Source organism: Lissotriton helveticus, chromosome 11 (assembly GCF_964261635.1).
Source record: "Lissotriton helveticus chromosome 11, aLisHel1.1, whole genome shotgun sequence".
Classification (NCBI taxonomy): Eukaryota; Metazoa; Chordata; class Amphibia; order Caudata; family Salamandridae; genus Lissotriton; species Lissotriton helveticus.
In genome coordinates, this window is record NC_136072.1 from 135,211,720 (window position 1) to 135,227,134 (window position 15,415).

Genomic DNA, 15,415 nt, shown 5'->3' on the forward strand with positions numbered 1-15,415 from the left:
CCCCCGTCTGTTGTTCTCATGGATGGGGTTGCGCATGGGCCTTCAGGGGGGGCGGCGGGACCCCTTTTGCTTCCTGTTCTTTCACACCAGCCTTCTGGGGGTGTGCCCCTTGTGGGGGATGCCCCGGCCGCTCCTTGTCCCCTTTCCACTGTGTCTTTTCCCAAACCGCGGGGGCGCCCCTTGCTGTGTCGGTCCAGCGGCGTGGCCCTGTGGGTGATGGCAGGGGTGTCTGGTTGGGTGCTGGTGGGGATTCGGGGGTGCCTCCTTTCGGTGCGGCTGGGGGTTTCGGCGCCTCGGCATCAGTGCGGTCCGGTCTGAGCGGCCGTGGACGGAAGACTCCTCATACTACGGGTCCTCAGTTTCCCATTCAGGGTGGTTTACGGGCTGCCTCAACGGCGGTTTCTGGGGAGGGGAGAGCGGAAGGGGTTTCTGGAGCGGACCCCCTTTTTCAGGAACAGGGCGCAGTGCGTAGTACTGGTCTTACTGAGGGTCCTCATTTTCCCATTCAGAGTGGTTCGTGGGCTGCCCGAACGGCGGTTTCTAGGGAGGGGAGAGCGGAAGGGGTTTCTGGAGCGGACCCCCTTTTTCAGAAACAGGGCGCAGTGCGCAGTACTGGTTTTCAATGGGACTCTTATGATGGAGGTGTGGGAGATGGAGAAATTCCTGGTGGAAGTGGTGACTATGTTGAAGATGATGTATTACATTTGGATATTGATGATGATGATTGGGAGGAGGGAGAAGTTCGGGATGGGGAGGTTGCTCCTGGGGTACCGGTTGGGGGTCTGGGGCAATCACATGTTCTCAGTATTTTGCAGGAGTCTGGAGCGGACCCTGCAGCAGCGAGAGTTCCGGCTACGAGGCCGCGCCGAGGGGATCCTGCGGTGTTTCGGCAGAAGTTGGCACAGTTGCCTAAAGGTAAGAAGGGTTGGTGGTCTGGGTGGCAGCAGGGGGAGAGTCTCCCCGTTAAAAGGACCCGTTCTATTGGTGTTGGGGATGGGAATGTGGGGGAGCAAGTTGCTCATCCAAAGCTGTCTGAGCGGCATGCTACTGTGCCGGCTACGTCCCGAGGGGAGGAGACCGCCGCTTCAGCGGGGCGGTCAGGTGATGTGGATCCTGTGGCCAGGGCAGGGGACCCGGCTGTTCCTGCGAAATTGCCGTATTCTGGCATTGGTATGCCTTTAGGTTCCAACTTGTCGGAAAAAACTAAATCTCGCATTTGGGGTAAGGAGTATGTTGATGTTTTTAAATTGCTCCATCGGGATTTGCAGGCAAAGGAAGGGTCTAAGGAGGAGGAGTTGGAGTTGGCGCGGAGGCCGCGGGTTCCCAAGTCCATTGAAAATTGGACATCTGCGTTTTTGATTTATGCTAGTGTTTACTGCCAGCGTCATGCGGATAAGGCTGTGGCCATGCTGAAATATGTCGACGTCATTAGGAAGGCCTACAGCTATTTTGGGGGTTTTGCTTGGCTGTCATATGACGAGGAATTCCGTGCGTGGATGAGCTTGTTCCCTGAGCGTTCTTGGGGTGAGGTTGATACCGAGTTGTGGTTGCAGTGGATGTCTTCGGCCCATCCCCCCGCCACTACTCACACGGCTAGTGGTTTGCCGATCACGTATCGGCCCTTTCCTTCTCGCCCCGCGTTGGGGCAGGGATTCTGGGCAGAGGACAGTCCACTCTCTCAGGCACCTGTTGGCATTACAACAGGGGCCTGTGTGCCCGGCCTTTGTGTAGATACAAGCATGAATGTGCCCAGTGTGGTGGTCGGCACGCACTCACCCAATGTTTCCCGGGCCACCGCGGGGGCGATGCAGGTCGGGGTTCTTGGGGCCGAGGCCAGTCTTCTCACTTTGGCCAAAGGGCTCCTACTCCTATTATTGTGGTGCTGTTGGATTGCTGGGTGCAGGATTACCCGGATGTGGACGCGGCCACGCGCTTGTCTTGGGGTTTCAAAGTGGGTTTTCGGATTGGGTACCAGGGCCCTCGGAGTGGGAGGTGGTCCGACAATTTGAAATCTGCTAAAGAACTCCCCCAGGTTGTGCAGAGGAAGTTAGATGCTGAGGTGGTTGCAGGCAGAGTGGCTGGCCCCTTTTCCCATTGCCCTTTGCCGGATTTGATCGTGTCCCCTTTGGGAGTTGTCCCCAAGAAAGCGGCTGGTGAATTCCGGCTTATTCATCATTTGTCTTGGCCCGAGGGTTCTTCCATCAACGACTTCATTGCCCCAGAGGATTCGAGTGTTTCTTACGCTTCAGTGGACGATGCTTTGGGGTTGGTGAGGACTGCGGGTTGGGGTGCTCTGCTTGCAAAATGTTTCAGAAAAGGGGGTGGTGATGAACAGAGTGTCTGAATTAAGCAGACCACTCTTACCCAGTCCAAAGATCAGGGCTTAATCCATCACTGTTATTTAGCTCACTGCCCCATCCCAGCTCAGAACCTGGCTATATGCAAATTAGTCTGTCCCTGGCCCAGTGCATCATGGGAACAGGGCAGACCAAACTACCAAGCCAATTCTTCACCAGAAAGGAGACAAGCTTCCGGGGACCGGTTTCTGGCATTTCAGCCGTCGTCGGCCCGGCTTGCTTGAATCCTGATGGAGCAGTGAGCAAGGGACTCATGTCTGAGTATACCCTGCCACACCTATAGTGGCCAAAAACGATTCAGAAAAGGGGGTGGTGATGAACAGAGTGTCTGAATTAAGCAGACCACTCTTACCCAGTCCAAAGATCAGGGCTTGATCCATCACCGTTATTTAGCTCACTGCCCCATCCCAGCTCAGAACCTGGCTAGATGCTCTGTCCATCACCACCCCCTTTATGAATCGTTTTGGCCACCACAAGTGTGGAAGGGTATGCTCAGATGTGAGTCCCTTGCTCACTGCACCATCAGGATTCAAGCAAGCCGGGCCGAAGACGGCTGTAATGCCAGAAACCGGTCCCCGGAAGCTTGTTTCCTTTCCAGTAAAGAATTGACTCGGTAGTTTGGTCTGCCCTGTTCCCATGATGCACTGGGCCAGGGTCAGACTAATTTGCATGTAGCCAGGTTCTGAGCTGGGATGGTGCAGTGAGCTAAAAAACGGTGATGGATCAAGCCCTGATCTTTTGACTGGGTAGGAGTGTTCTGCTTAATTCAGATGCTCTGTCCATCACCACCCCCTTTATGAATCGTTTTGGCCACCACAAGTGTGGAAGGGTATGCTCGGATGTGAGTCCCTTGCTCACTGCACCATCAGGATTCAAGCAAGCCGGGCCGAAGACGGCTGTAATGCCAGAAACCGGTCCCCGGAAGCTTGTTTCCTTTCCAGTATAGAATTGGCTCGGTAGTTTGGTCTGCCCTGTTCCCATGATGCACTGGGCCAGGGGCAGACTAATTTGTATGTAGCCAGGTTCTGAGCTGGGATGGTGCAGTGAGCTAAAAAACGGTGATGGATCAAGCCCTGATCTTTTGACTGGGTAGGAGTGTTCTGCTTAATTCAGATGCTCTGTCCATCACCACCCCCTTTATGAATCGTTTTGCCCACCACAAGTGTGAAAGGGTATGCTCAGATGTGAGTCCCTTGCTCACTGCACCATCAGGATTCAAGTAAGCCGGGCCGAAGACGGCTGTAATGCCAGAAACCGGTCCCCGGAAGCTTGTTTCCTTTCCAGTAAAGAATTGGCTCTGTAGTTTGGTCTGCCCTGTTCCCATGATGCACTGGGCCAGGGTCAGACTAATTTGCATGTAGCCAGGTTCTGAGCTGGGATGGTGCAGTAAGCTAAAAAACGGTGATGGATCAAGCCCTGATCTTTTGACTGGGTAGGAGTGTTCTGCTTAATTCAGAAGCTCTGTCCATCACCACCCCCTTTATGAATCGTTTTGGCCACCACAAGTGTGGAAGGGTATGCTCAGATGTGAGTCCCTTGCTCACTGCACCATCAGGACTCAAGCAAGCCGGGCCGAAGACGGCTGTAATGCCAGAAACCGGTCCCCGGAAGCTTGTTTCCTTTCCAGTAAAGAATTGGCTCGGTAGTTTGGTCTGCCCTGTTCCCATGATGCACTGGGCCAGGGTCAGACTAATTTGCATGTAGCCAGGTTCTGAGCTGGGATGGTGCAGTGAGCTAAAAAACGGTGATGGATCAAGCCCTGATCTTTTGACTGGGTAGGAGTGTTCTGCTTAATTCAGATGCTCTGTCCATCACCACCCCCTTTATGAATCGTTTTGGCCACCACAAGTGTGGAAGGGTATGCTCAGATGTGAGTCCCTTGCTCACTGCACCATCAGGATTCAAGCAAGCCGGGCCGAAGACGGCTGTAATGCCAGAAACCGGTCCCCGGAAGTTTGTTTCCTTTCCAGTAAAGAATTGGCTCGGTAGTTTGGTCTGCCCTGTTCCCATGATGCACTGGGCCAGGGTCAGACTAATTTGCATGTAGCCAGGTTCTGAGCTGGGATGGTGCAGTGAGCTAAAAAACGGTGATGGATCAAGCCCTGATCTTTTTACTGGGTAGGAGTGTTCTGCTTAATTCAGATGCTCTGTCCATCACCACCCCCTTTATGGATCTGCTTGCAAAATGTGACATACAGTCGGCTTTTCGCCTTTTGCCAATCCATCCCTCTGATTTTGGCCTGTTGGGGATGCATTTCCAAGGGAAGTATTATGTGGATCTGGTCTTGCCTATGGGGTGTGCTGTGTCATGCGCATTGTTCGAGACATTTAGTACTTTCTTGCAGTGGCGATTTTCCTTCATCAGTGGCCATGGGCTGGTCTGCCATTACCTGGACGATTTCCTGTTCATTGGGGCGCGGGATTCAGGTCTGTGTCGGCTAGCGTTGCAGACTTTTCAGGCGATGGCTGGGGAGTTGGGGGAGCCTTTGGCTGCTGACAAGACAGAAGGTCCCAGCACCACTTTGACTTTTCTGGGAATAGAGATCGATACCTTGGCCATGGTGGCGAGATTGCCTGCTGCAAAAGTTCAAGAAATGTCTTCCTTTTTGTCTTCCGTGGTGGTGGAGCGCAAGTTGGAGCTCCGGAAAGTGCAGAAACTTTTGGGGTACTTGAATTTTGCGTGCCGGGTGGTTCGAGCGGGCAGGACCTTTTGTAGGAGGTTGGGCATGTCCTTGTCTGGGGCGTATCTTCCGCACCACAGGGTGCGCATCACGGCGGCCATCTGGGCGGATCTGAGTCTCTGGTTGTCTTTTTTGCGGGACTTTAATGGCGTGTCTTTCTTTTTCACGGAAGAGGACATGATTTGGCAAGTGCAGATCTACGCCGATGCTTCTGGTGCCCATGGGTTTGGTATCTTCTGGGAAGGGCGATGGTGCGCTGCCAGCTGGCCTGATCATTGGCGGAGTCAAGGCCGTAGTATTGCCTTTTTAGAGTTGTTTTCCCTGCTAGTGGCTCTGTGCATCTGGGGTGCGGAATTTCAGGACAGATCTGTGTTGTTCCACGTGGATAATCTGGCGGTAGTTCAGCTGATTAATCATCAGAAGGCGAGGGATCTGCGTGTCCTGAAGTTGCTGCGTGTGTTCATGTTGCAGTGTATGAAGTTGAATATTGTTTTCAAAGCACAACATATACCTGGGACCACTAATTGTATAGCGGACGCTTTATCTCGCTTTCAGTGGTCGGAATTCCGCAGATTGGCTTCTGGGGCAGAACCCAAGCAGACTCCGATCCCACAGTACGTATGGGCCTGGGGGGAGTGAGCGTCTCTCAGCTGGTGGAGCATTCGGTAGCAGTTTCTACTCGCCGGAGTTATTTGCAGGCATGGAGGGAATTTTTGGACTTTGGTAAAGGTTTTGCTGTACCACATGGAGGGTTGTCTGCAGAGCAGTTTTTGTTGTCTTTTGTGTTACATCTTGTTGATAAACGTCTGTCTCACACAACCATTTCCAGCAAATTGGCTGGGGTTTCTTTTTATGGGCTCCTGCACTGGGCGAGGGATCCAGTTGAGGGGGTGTTGGTCAGGAAGGTTTTGAAAGGGCTGGGTAGGTTGCAGTCTGCTTCCCGGTCATTGCGCCGCCCAGTCACTTTTGATTTGCTTCAGCAGTTGATATCTCATTTACGGGGTTGCTGTTATGATGATTTTGAGTTTGTCAAATTTCGTTTGTGTTTTGTATGGCTGTTCTTTGGAGCCTTTCGGGCCTCTGAGCTTTTAGGTTTGCGCACCAGGGTGGGTTTGACCTGTGACGAAGTGATTCTGGAACATGATAGATTGCGCATTTGGTTGCGCGCTTCTAAAATGGACCAGTTGGGTAGGGGTAAGTGGGTTTTCTTAGGTAGGAGTGGTGTTGTGGATTGTTGCCCAGTGCGTGAGTGGGAGTGTTTTTTGCAGTCTGGGGTTTTTTCGCCTGGTGTGGTTTTTTGTCATGCGGATGGCAGCCCCTTACCGTTGCCCAGTTATTGGCTGTGCTCCGAAAGGTTTTGTTCACTTTCGGGTTGGAACCTTCCCAGTTTGGTACGCACTCCTTTAGGAATGGGGTGGAAACGGAGGCTGCTCGTTTGGGGTGGGATTGGTCTCGGATCCGTACAATTGGGCGTTGGAGGTCGAAGTGCTGCGAGAAGTATGTGCGAAAGTAGTGCATTTTTGCTCTGTTAACATTTCTTTTTCTTCTAGGTCCCTGGCTCAGGCGGGCTGGATTAAAACGGAGAGTGTGGATTATTGGACACTCCTTTGTGAAATGGGCTGCTGTGGCTGCAGAAGGACAACTTTGTGGGCGCTCTTTGGGGCTCAGCAGTTTAACCCACGAAGTTGTGTGGCATGGGATTGGGGGAATGCGATGGGGGGGATTGCTTCAGTTGCTGGCTACTCTTTGTCTGAAGGGTGGGAGCCCGCCTGACCTGCTCGTGCTTCATCTGCGCGAGAATGACCTTGTCTCTCTATCTGGTTTAACTTTGATTAAGACTATGCAAATGGATCTGGAAGTACTCAAGGTAGCATGGGAAACCACCATGTTAATCTGGACCGACTTCGTCCCTCGACGTCACTGGACTGGTGCAAGGAGGGATTCTGCGATGGAGAAAGCATGGAAAAAGGTGAACCGTGCTATGAGACTCTTTTGTAAGGATTTATGTATTTATGCGTCGGCACACCCTCATTTGCAGGTTTCGGAATGGCACCTATTTCGTGCGGATGGTGTCCATCTTTCTCCAATGGGTCAATCCTTTTATCTTTTAGAGTTACGTGATTTAATTGCCAAGGTGCTTGATGTTCAATTGTGGTGCTCTCAGCGTTCCTTTTAGCTCTGCGGGTGGGGCAGGAAAACTCTAAAGGTTTTCCTGGGTGGCGGATTTTTTTGTGGGGGTGGGCAGCCTGGAGCGGGTTGGTCCATCCTCAAAAGGCAGTTGTAGGAAAGGAAGGGGTATACATAGAGTTAGGGGCTTCTGGTTTGTTTAGGGTTAACTTGGTGGGGGTTTATCAGTTGGGTAGGAAGGTTCTGTTAGGCTGAGAGCTGTTTGATTTAATAATTATTTAAATGAATAAACAAGATTGTTTGATGTGTTCACGCCTGTCTTAATAAAGTGGCCTTTCTTGCTAACTAAGAAGTTGTGGACAATGACTTTCTTGCGCGAAAGGTGAAGACACTATAATCCAATTAGGCAAACTTGTGGGCATCATTTAGACAACAGGGAGCTGATTGGAGGATATTTCGTTTCCACATTTGAACGAATGCAAGATGGTCTATGCATGCACAAATTGACCTTTGCACAAATACTCACCCAAAGGAGTGAACTGACACCTGATGCATCTCTCATTCTCCTACAAGAGCCAGGACCTAGTGCATGGGTGCTCAATGAAGGCATGGGTCAGAAATGTACTATCTCTCCACCTCTCATGAAATGCAAAAGTGGTGAGATACTGAATTATATAAACCACCCGTAAGGAAGGGGCAGAAATAGCTTTTGTTGCACTGTCAAGTGCAGACCCTTTAACCCCTTCGCAGCTGGGAAAATTCCCATGCTGTGCTCGGGGGTGGGGGGGGCGGGGGTGGGGGGGTGCACAGCTGAGCTCGTCATGAGCCACGGTTGTCGTGTGCTCATGACGAGCTGAGCTCTTATTGCTGTTCCATGAGGTGGGTGCAGAGACAGGAGTTAGGTGATACCAACATGTGCCAATCACTGGTTCCTCGTGGCTCCTGGTAGCCAAAAATGAACATCGTAGTGGTCATGTGCTCACTGCTTTTTTATACATAGAAGGCTTGGCAGAATGTGTGAGTGCAGCATCGGCATTCATTACCCAGCCACCCCCTTGCACTCTTACAAGTGGTTGTTAGATAGATGCAATGAAAAGTACCTTAAATATATGGTTGGCCATAGTAATTTGTGTTGGTTGATATCTCTTACATTTAGGTGCTATAAAATAGATGCTACATCTAACATCTTACTGGATGTTAGATGTAGCATCTTACTCTGATGTGGTTGCTTGATTCTGTGCCTACAGGCTGTATTTATTTAACACATTGTTTGCTTGTGTTGATTGATTCCTTACTGTTGCATAAAGTTACCCTTTGGTGTCTTCACTAATAAGCTACATTCAATGAGGGAATCGTCATTCAGTAAATGTACCTGATGTAGACAGTTGATCCAGTGCTGCTCTAAAAACCCTGCAAACCATCAGGGAATACTTAGGAGCTATCACATTTCACTTGTCGGTGGGGCCCATAGCGCCGCGAGTAACTCAGTCGCACAAATCACACGGCTCCCAAGATCAGCGAAACCTAGAGGACGAGGTGCTGGACAGCGGAGTATCCTAATTAATCTATAATTATTTAAATTCTATACATTATATACATATGCATTCTACGGATATCACCATGGTATTTTTTCAATTCCTAAAAGTAACATTAAGGCACTCCACTATTTTGGTCGATGGACCAGCTAGTAGAAGTTAATTGATGGAAATCCAAGACCAATCCAAATTCACCATTTCATTTAGCTTTATTTCTCTCATTAATTCAATTATTTTGTCATGACTTTAATTATAAACTTCTAACTTTTATTAATTAATTTTATTAAAACATTTCTTATTAGTTATTCAAGAAGAAAAATTATTTCAATACATTTGACATTTATTAGTAAAACAGTTTAGAAATAAGAAATTTGAAAGTCATATCACAAAAGCCTTAAACTATAGCTAACATTCAGAGACAGGGGTCTTGTGCACACAGAGTCTGAGCCATGGGGCTGGATGACAAATCTGAGTTGTCCTGCATAGATTTTGAGGCCTTGGCACACTGTATGAAGTCTGAATCTTGCTGCACACAGACATCCAGCTGCATGTAGTCAGAGTCTTAGAGATGCAGCCTAAGGCATGCTCTCTAAGATCTGCTGCGCCCAGTTATACCATACACACAGAGGCAAGCCTCCTGCACCCATACATCATGGCACACAGATGCAAGCCTCCTGCATGCACAGAGCAACATGCACAGCTACCCTGCGCACACAACGACAAGGCTCTTGCAACCATACAGCATAGCACATAGTTCACTGTGCACACAGACGCAAGCCTCCTACATGCACATAGCACCGTGCACAGCTACACTGTGAACACAGACGCAAGCCTCCTGCACCCGTACAGCACACACACAGTGTGCACACAGATGCTAGCCTACTGCATCCATACAACATAGTGCACAGCTACACTGGGCACACAGTTGCAAGCCTCCTGCATGCACATAGCATCATGCACAGCTACACTGGGCACACAGATGCAAACCACCTGCACGCAAACAGCATCACACAGCTGCACACTCTGTGGTGCCCACTGCTACACACAGAATGAACCTGCAGTCTTTTTTACATAGAAAGTAAGGCCTGCAGCCAAAAGGGGCAGCGCAATCATTGCTGGGCAGTTTGACGTCTTCTGCACACAGGGCCGAGACCTGATGTGTGCAGTGCTCATAGTCATACAAAGATCGAGGGCCTACCAAACTCAGCAGTCACTAGTCTGTCTGCAAAGTTGTGCCACTCATTTAATGTTCTTTTATCAGAGCACGTGGGTTCTGATATTTGTTTCCCTTCCCTTCATTGCTTGATTTTGCTTGCGAGAAAGTGTCACTGATAGTTGTTGAATGTCACGCAAAATTACACTGAAATTATGAACATGTCACACATGGCAGTCTGAAACCTTGGCAGCTATACAGATGTCTCCGCATTTGAGCGTCTTCAGGGTGGGGCATAGGGTGGGGCTGGTGACCAATGCCATACAGTCATGTGCATTGCGCATCACCGCAATTAAAAGTCCGCGTGACGAGTGAAGTGAGGCATCCCAGGACCCAGCCAGACTACTGAGAAAGACCATCACCGTGCATTGCCCCTGGACATAATTTAATTTTTACTAGACCCTGCCTGGCTAGCTTTGCCTTTGCCCTCTTCTGCTGCCCGCTCACACCTGCCACTGAAGCTGCAGGCCAGGCCTCAGGTGAGTCTGTCCGAGCCAAGGCAGGAGTGATCCGTGGTGGCGAGGAGTCTCAGTGTGTGGGCGGGGTGCTAATGAAGCCATCCGCAGCTTTTTCCTCCCGAGCCCTGGGGCGCATATTCCTTCTACCCCTTTAAATCCCCATCTCCTTAAACCCTTTATCCCTGTAGCCCAACTTGCTTTAAAATAAATTTCACTCCCCTTAAGTCCTCCATTCCTTGGGAGTGTTTGCAGCCAGCATCACCCCCACCTCATACAATGATGGCCTTAAATCATGGTGGATGCCAAAGCAAAGTGCTAAATACTCATGTATTAAGGGAGGTACAGGATGCTCCCACAGGGACAAACACATTGGGGCAATCACCCAGAGCTTCGGATACGGTTCGGAGTCACACATTCAATCATATAGAGGCGCAAACGCTACCCCAAAACCCTAAAAGGTCTTCCAAACACCCTGCCTTCAGATTAGTTGGATCAGCCCATAACCTAAACTCCCCTGGTGGTTTTTCTCACCAGGTATCTAGGCCACTCTGTATGCGAGTCCCTTTGGGGTCCTTACCATTAGGAGGGCTACCCGCGAGGAGAATGGGGAATCCTCACATTGGCAACCGTTGCAAGCCTGTGTATCATGATTGATTGGTTCATTGATTTAATGCTTATATAGCGCATGCTGTCACCCTACGGGCATCCTGGCGCTTCAGACTGAGAAAGTAGACCAGAGTGGAATAAGTCAGAGCATGGGGAAGGGAGATCGAAGGTTAAGCCTTAGGAAAGAGACAGGTTTTTAAACTCCTGCGAAATTCTAGCAGAGAGCCAGTTTGTCTGAGGTTCAGGGGTAATTCGTTCCACAGGCGGGTGCCGGCCACATTAAATGCCCTCCCTCCCGACTTGGAACGTTTAACCCTGGAAACCTTCAGTAGACCGGCACTTGAAGAGCGAAGCTGCCTCTTAGGCTGGTACCATGCAAATTTTATCTGTAGTGGGACTGGACCCAACTCGTGCACCCCTCTGAATACCAGGCAAAGGGACTTGAAGTGGACCCTTTCCTTGAAAGGCAGCCAATGTAGATCCTCAGCGCCAACATGGTAGATGCCCGTCGTTGCCTATTAAGTGCTAGTTTCGCTGCTGCAGACTGGACTCTCTGCAATCCCTGAATGATGTATTGTGGGGCCCCCAAATACAGAGAATTGCAGTAGTCCAGTCCAGCCGCGGGCCGTGGAGGGAGTTACGGTGGGGCAGGGAGGCGGGGAGGGGGAGGGGCAGGGTGGAGGGTGCTAAAAACAGGCATATGGATCATTGCAGGTAAATACACAATTTAATTAATAAAACGAAATTTGTAGCGCGCACAGCATTGCTTTTTTCCATGCAGTGCGCGCTACGAATTTCGTTTTATTAATTAAATTGTGTACTTACCTGCAATGATCCATATGCCTGTTTTTAGCACCCTCCACGGCCCGCGGCTGGCCCAGTCTGCTTAGCACTGTACTGCCTACTACCAATGAGCGAGACTCCTTTGGCAGGAGTGGAAGTATTTTTCTTAATGTACGCATTATGGAGAAGCACACACTGGTGGTCTTATTCGCCTGTGACTCCATATGAAGATTGTCATCGATCAGAACCCCCATGTTGCGCACCCTACTAACTGATGCAAGTGGTTCCTCCTCAGGGGTGAGTTTGAACTCAAATGGTAGAGGTTTAGGCACCCTGGCAGAGGAACAGTAAACCACCTCGGTTTTCCCACTGTTAAATTGTAGGGAATTTGTTCTCATCCAGTCAGCCGTCTGCCGCATACACTGCTGGAATGTATCCATCGAAATTGCATGTTCGCCTTCTACAGAAAATGCCAGCTGAGTATCATCTGCATAGTTAACTAGGCTGACTCTAAAGGACTTGATGATGGGAAGCAGGGGCTGCAGATATATGTTGAAGAGAATAGGGCTAATCGCAGAACTCTGTGGCACCCTGTGTACTACCGGGGATTTGCTGGAGGAAAATGGTGCTAGAGTTACTACCTGCTGTCTCCCTATAAGGTAGGACTGAAGCCATTGAAGTGCCCTTCCCTTCACTCCTAACTTCTTAAGTCTCACCACCAAGATGGGATGGCTCACCGTGTCGAATGCGGCCAACATTTCGAGAAGCACTAAAACAGTGGCATTCCCGTTGTTGGTTCGCATGCGCTAGTTATCCATCATGGTGACCAGAGTTATCTCAGTCCCGTGGCCTGGACAGAACCCAAATTGGTCTTTGTCAAGCAGGTGTTTATCCTCCAGGAAGCAAGATAGTGTGCTGCTGACTACCTTTTCCAGAATCTTAACCGGGAATGGCAGGAGAGAGATGGGCCTGAAGCTTGCCGGTGTTGACGGGTCCAGGGAGGGTTTTTTAATCAATAGAGTCACCACTGCCTGTTTCCAGCAGTCCGGAACAATTCCTTCTTCTAGTGATTGGTTACAGATCAGCCTCAACCAGGGGGAGGTTTCTCGTCCAAATGAATTCCAGATTTTATGAGGAAGGGGGTCAAGAGGAGAACCCGGGGTCACACTAAAGGCCAGACTATTAAAATCAGCATCAGTGAGGGCCAGGAAGTTATCCAGGATCACTGGATGGGAGGGATCTTCCATCGAAGAATTTTCTAGATTGTCTTGACCATCATTGTTATTAGAGTGAAAGGTACCAACAATTTTATCAATCTTATCCTGGAAATAAAAAGCAATCTCATCACAAAGGTTTTGTGATGCTGCTACCTTGTTATTCAGACAGGCAGGGGAGGAAAGCTCCTTGACGATTTTAAAGAGAGCCTTTGTCCCATTTGGTGCTTGTATAATAGAAGAAGCGTAATAATCAGCCTTGGCCCTGAGAATATGATCTTTATATTTAAGTTGTGCCGTTCTCAAATCTTTTTTATCTTCCACAGTATAGCTCTTTCTCAATTTTCTCTCCGCTTTCTTACAGAGCATGCACAACTGTTTCAGGTCTTCAGTATACCAGGAAGCCTTAATCTTGTTCCTATTTTTAAGCTTCTTTATTGGGATTGCCTGGTCCAGTATATCAGTTAAAGAGCTAGTATACATTTTGTAATTTTCCTCAACCGTCACCGTGGGTGTAAACTCATTATCCTCCGGAGCGGGCATATGAGTACCGAGCTTAGCTAATTTTGCCCAGTCCCTGCCTTTCCTGTACGTATTATTTGGACTGGGTCATCCTTTACACCTGGTGGTCTAAACTCAAAGTGTATTAGATGATGATCAGTCCAATTTGAGGTAATATGTTTAACCCCTTCGACGCTCATGACGAGCTGGGCTCGTCATGCAGTAGCCTCCTGCTACGCTCATGACGAGCCCAGCTCGTCATGAATAATGGTAATCATGATTTTCCAGCACAGGGGAAAAATCCCCATAGCATTCAAAAGGTTAATACCTTGGTAATAAATTGATTGGAAAACAATAAGTCAAGAGTATGCCCCCCTTGGTGAGTAGGCTGTTCCAGAAACTGAGACAGATTGAAATTTGCACAGGTGAGTCTCGGATCTCTCATATTACTACTAGAATTCCCATCCTCCCTGAGATTGAAATCTCCTAGAATTATCATACTGGTGTGTGTCAAAGAAAGATTTGTGATGATGTCAAAGAGCTTTTGGTATTGTCTGGCACAGCCTGGGGGCCTATAACATAGCAGTTCGGTAAATAGGCTACCTCTGAGTGCCTGCAACGCGAAGCCCATGAGTTCTATCCCCTCTACTTCGTCTATCGCAAGGAGCGTTATATTCAACTCCTTCATGAAGATCACTCCCACTCCTCCACCTCTACCTATACTTCTCAGCTTGTGGAGGATTTTATATCCATTGGGACAGGCAAGCCCTAACTCTACCACCGACTCAGCGGTGGTCCAGGTCTCTGTCAGGAACAATGCATCCAATCTCATATCTTCAATCAGACTGAATGCCTCCACATAATGCTTAACGAGTGACCGACTGTTAATCAGTCCGCATGTGAGGGTCTTTTCCGCCATCTTCTCAGGAACCATTTGGTGGCTGGCTATACAATGTGTCTTTCCAAGACTTAACAGTTGTTCCCTGCAATAGGTCAGCCACCCTTGGCCACCATCGGAACGGGCAGCATGGCTGGCGCTGGGCGCGTCCGGGGTGCGGACGGGCGCAGTCGGGCTTGCCTCTGGCGCGCCATTGGCACGCACGTGCTTGCATTTCCCTGTTTAAGTATGCTAGCCTCAGAGCCCTGTCCAGCCCCTAGAGCGCTTCCCAAAATGACGCCGACTAATGGCAGAGTGCCTGACCCTCCCTCACCCAAGATAGCGCAACCTTAGTAAGAAGTAGTTTACATCCCACTCGAGCAGCGGGTGAAGAGATATTGTTTTTTATAGTGCGGGTATGTGGCTTGTTTCCGGTCCAACAATCAAACAAATGACACAGCAAAAATTAATTAAAAGAGCAAACCGCTCGCGACGATATTAAAAGTTATGCAGATCCCTGCAGTTCTTTCCTCCTTAACCCGCAAGATTAAAGCACAATTCTCCTGTGAAGGATGCTCTGCCTTCTTAAGATGGTGGATCTGGGGAATGGACTACCTGTTATGCCTACTTCTGGGATACCAGTGCCGGTGCTCCCGGGGCTTATTGCAACCGCCCCGGAGAAGGGCACGGCGTTGACCCAGTGCTTTGCCCACTACCAGGTTTGGAGCAGTGCTTAATTTGCAGAAAAGTAAGTGCCAGGGCTATCGTCAGGAGGATACTGCACCTTGCACCACATATTGCCCCTGCCAGCGCCGCCAATGATAGTGACAGCACAAGTACTAACATTCCCACTCTTACAAGTATGACAGTTCAGACTGTTTCAGTCCCCAAAGCTATAAGAATTTCATGGGTGGCAGGAGAGATTCGATTTTAATATATATTGAGTTCATAATTAACTCTTGTTGGGGGTCATCTCTAAATTAGCCAGACAGTGCCACCTTGTCACAGACTGTCACAGGGCCCGTGCTAACAATAAAGTGCTGGTGCAGCGCACTGGAAACCA